The 4,143-nt window shown below is 33.5% G+C and overlaps 1 long non-coding RNA gene across 1 annotated transcript; it reads right to left on the bottom strand.

The window, feature by feature from the left end:
- Positions 1-464: 464 nt before the first annotated feature.
- Positions 465-3,457, bottom strand: LOC110886718. Its single transcript, XR_002562945.2, has 3 exons — positions 3,305-3,457; positions 771-1,603; positions 465-644 (listed from the first exon to the last, which is right to left on the bottom strand). It is a non-coding gene; the product is annotated as an uncharacterized LOC110886718 (long non-coding RNA).
- Positions 3,458-4,143: the final 686 nt, after the last annotated feature.

The raw sequence follows: 4,143 nt of genomic DNA on the forward strand, positions 1-4,143 counted from the left end.
GTACCTGGGCAATGGTCTTATTACATGCCTTGGTGTCAGTCCGAGACCACAGTCGTGGATCATCCTCATCCAAACAACTATGCTTATCTTACACACAACATAATGTTAGTTTCTTCATAAACATACTTAAATACATACTTACATTTGCTTCTACCTTCGGATCTTGATCGAGTCTTGGATTGTACGGGTTCCTCGTCACAAGAGCACACAGGTTTGAGTTCAAGTATTTGCCTCCTCATACTTGATTTCCCTCAAACCAGGGCTCTGATACCAACTTGTAACGCCCAAAAATTACACATTCCAAAATGTGATATTATCATACTATTATTTAACGAAATTCGGGCATGACCCGTTCGTAATAAGAACAATTCCCTGTAAGACTAACGTGTAATAACTTAAAATACGACGCAGCGGAAAACAAGAGCCCAAAAATTTCGTTCTTTAATAGACATATCAAACACATGAAGGTTCAAATGCGAAATACCATATATTCATTAAAACGGATTTATAATGTTTTATAACATTAATACTTCAAAACCTATATGAGTTACACTATGTGACCATTCTACCCCGTACAATCCTTGCTCTCAACTCGAACTAAGTCCGCTTCACTTCAATAAATGTAGAGAAAACCCAAGCGATACCTGTGGACACCACGTACAACCAAACCATTAGTCATTAACATACCATACAACATTAAATTATATAATAGAGTTTCGTAGAGCATTCTATAAAGTAGTCGTGGAATTGTCCAAGCACTTTCTTAATACTCTTATCCAAATCCAGCTCCATTTCTTCATGAAGCCAACGATCCCATAACTACATTACATTCCAACTCAACGCACATCATTAGTAACCATAAATACTCGAACACTTTGATAACGTTCATGCATATGTCTTAAGCATTGAACATTCATTCACACATACATTCACACTTACGTACTTATTATCATACATACATACATATATATATACACTTATATATATACATGCGTACCTTCATACATGCCAATGTTCCTTCCTACGCACAATCAATTAATCACGAATATATACACAAGCTTCTTTTACATGTAGGTTTATGCCGGAATGTCACATTCACAACTTTACATAGTATAGACAATCCATGATTCAACCCACGTGCCCTTTGGATTCCTATACACATATACTTATAAAATTTCCTACACTAACACGAAACAATCCGTTCATTCACTAACCGACAACCGAATCATATAAAACTTGTTCCTAATGGTCCGGGAAATGTTCCCCTTACATAATGACTAAAAATTCTTACCCAAGGTCTTAACCATAACGAATTTCATTACATTACGCAACATATGCATATAAAATTCGACCCGTTTAAACCCACCAATTTACTTTCGGCTTAAATACAACCTTCTTCAATAATGAGGCATTATTGGCTTTGTACTTCTGATTATTACATGTTCTTTCATGATGTTTCGTAAACATAAGTATTAAAATCTATTAAACCTACTAAAAAGTGAATCGAAATTCACTTACCTCGAGTACTCCAATAAGTGTATTTGTCACCTTGCCTTATCTTGATCCGTTATCCTCCTATGCTTGACCTCTCCTTGACACGTTCCTAGTATCTCATTCCATTACATCCATTCAATAGTTAGTATACATAATCATACGCATCACTAATCACACTTCTATTCACGTGTCAATCGCTTAACGAGTTCAACATGTATCATAATACTACAATGCTAATCAATCTAACAATTTATCATTCCATCATCACAACAGTCATACATGAGCTTCTAGCATGCATAATTATGTATTTACATCATGTTCGTTATTCTTTCAAAATTTCATACTTAGAATGATAACCTTTTCTAAGTTAGGCAACTTGCTTCATATGTTAAACATTTCATACCATTTCTTAACACCTTGGTTTTTTACACATCCATTCTACTATTTTCTATCAACAACCCGTTTCGACCCGTTGGTGCAATTATATGCATAAACTAGTTGGTAAGTGTTTTAGACACTTAAAACAATCAAATAACTTACTAATAATTTATTAAAATCAGTAGTTCATGATTCATACAAGTGTGCATAACAATACAACTATTTTTACTGAATATTTATACTAAAATTTGTGCAGCAACTTTCTGCGCAGCAGCTGTTCACGACACATTTTAACCCATTTATCTTCTGATTCAGTTCTTCATGTTCAAATATGAAATGATCTACACTCAGAGATCTTTCTAAGCATATAAAGATCGTAACAATCGGACATTCCTATGATTTTATATGATTTTTACAAAATCAGCACAGAAGATGAAATGCTTCCAAACAGCTTGCTGTCAAAACGAATTTACTAACTTTTCATGCTGTTTTGACCCACTAAATCTCATAACCAGCCTCTTATGACCAAATATGAAATGTAATATGCGAAACAACCTTTTCAACGATATATCATATGCCTTAAACCGAGCTACGGTTGATTTTATACGAATTTTTCAAAACAGGTGCGCAACAATAATTACTTCCAATCAGCTTTGTAAATCTTTGGAATTATGAACTAAATCTCGACTTTAAATCATCAATTCATGTTCACAATTTATGCTAAGCATCATAAACATGTCAAAGACCATATGATACAATAATTCTCACAAATTCTTACATAGAACATGAACCACATTGAAACTACACATGCGTGAATGTATGTGTGCATTAGCTAATGATTCAAGCATTTCATCAAACGCTTGGTGTGCATACAACATTATAAACACATTGTACAAGCTCTTAATACATGAATTCAACCAATTCACATAATCATCTTCAACCATGACCAATTTCAACATGAATTCCAACCAACATACATTCATACTTCAATTTCACATAAATTTCACTAACATAAAATTATTAGATTCCACCATACAACTAGCACAAATGGGTTTCACTATAATTCTTCATTCTCATCAAATTCAAGCAAGATTGATATTCTACATGATGATACTAGTTCACCCATTGATTCACATAAGCAATCCCAACTTCACAATTTGCCACCCTAGCCATATGCATATTGTTCTAAATCACCTATTAATCATAATATCATCAACATTTATCTAAATTGCAAGTAGAATTTCACAACTTTTTAACCATCTTTTAACATACAAGTGGGTTTTGCCTAATCCATGCTCATATTCAAAATTTAACATCTCTTGATGTTTTAGCAACCATAGCAACCATTATTCATACCAATTTTTGCATTACATACCCGAATTACACTAGACCCACAAAATCAAACATCACAAAATTGAAAATTTCGACTTACTTGATGTTGGGTATGCTTAGAGGATCATCATTCTTAGTTCATGCATTCAACTAGGCTTCAATTCCCTTTTCAATTTGAAGGTCTGCTCATGAATTAGGGTTTCACCCCTTTCTTTCTCCTTTCTGTTCGATCGTTCCACGCCCAGATATGGGTAGTTGGGGTTTTTTTTATTTTATTTTATATATAATCTTTCTATTTATTCAAAAACCACCCCTCATGTTTGTAACCTATTCATTATATAACTAGATTTCTTATCCTTATTTATTTTAACCAAACTTTTAACTAGGTTTAATAACCTAGTTATTCTGTTTCTTTTTTTTTTAAACGTGCTAACATATTAACAACTAGATAATTTGAATTTTGGGGCGTTACAAATTATAGACCAAAAACTACATTAACATATAATTACATCTATATCGCCACTTCCCCGTACAATCCATGGTCTTCAACTCGATCGTTGTCCACTTATCTCCCATGGTAATAATAATGATCTGACTAACCTGCGTTCACCATATATAACCAACATGTTAGTGAAATGGTAACACTATACACTTTAAACAATTTCATAGTAACTAATGATCACATAGTCTTCTTACATACCTGCATTTCAAAGACCATTCTCGAAAGCAAAACAGTTAGCAACGCTTATTCCCCAACGTATTGAAAACTTACATCTTCACATAAACATTGGTAACTAACTCTTACACTCTACAATCATATGCCTCCATACGAGCATTCGAGTCATACTCACCCAACCACCTTCAATTTTGTACTTTATTCACGCGCAATAATTTATCTATAAGCATCCTTATGAACGAGTTTTATCTTCTCACCCGTAT

The sequence above is a fragment of the Helianthus annuus genome, chromosome 10 (assembly GCF_002127325.2).
Source record: "Helianthus annuus cultivar XRQ/B chromosome 10, HanXRQr2.0-SUNRISE, whole genome shotgun sequence".
NCBI lineage: Eukaryota > Viridiplantae > Streptophyta > Magnoliopsida > Asterales > Asteraceae > Helianthus > Helianthus annuus.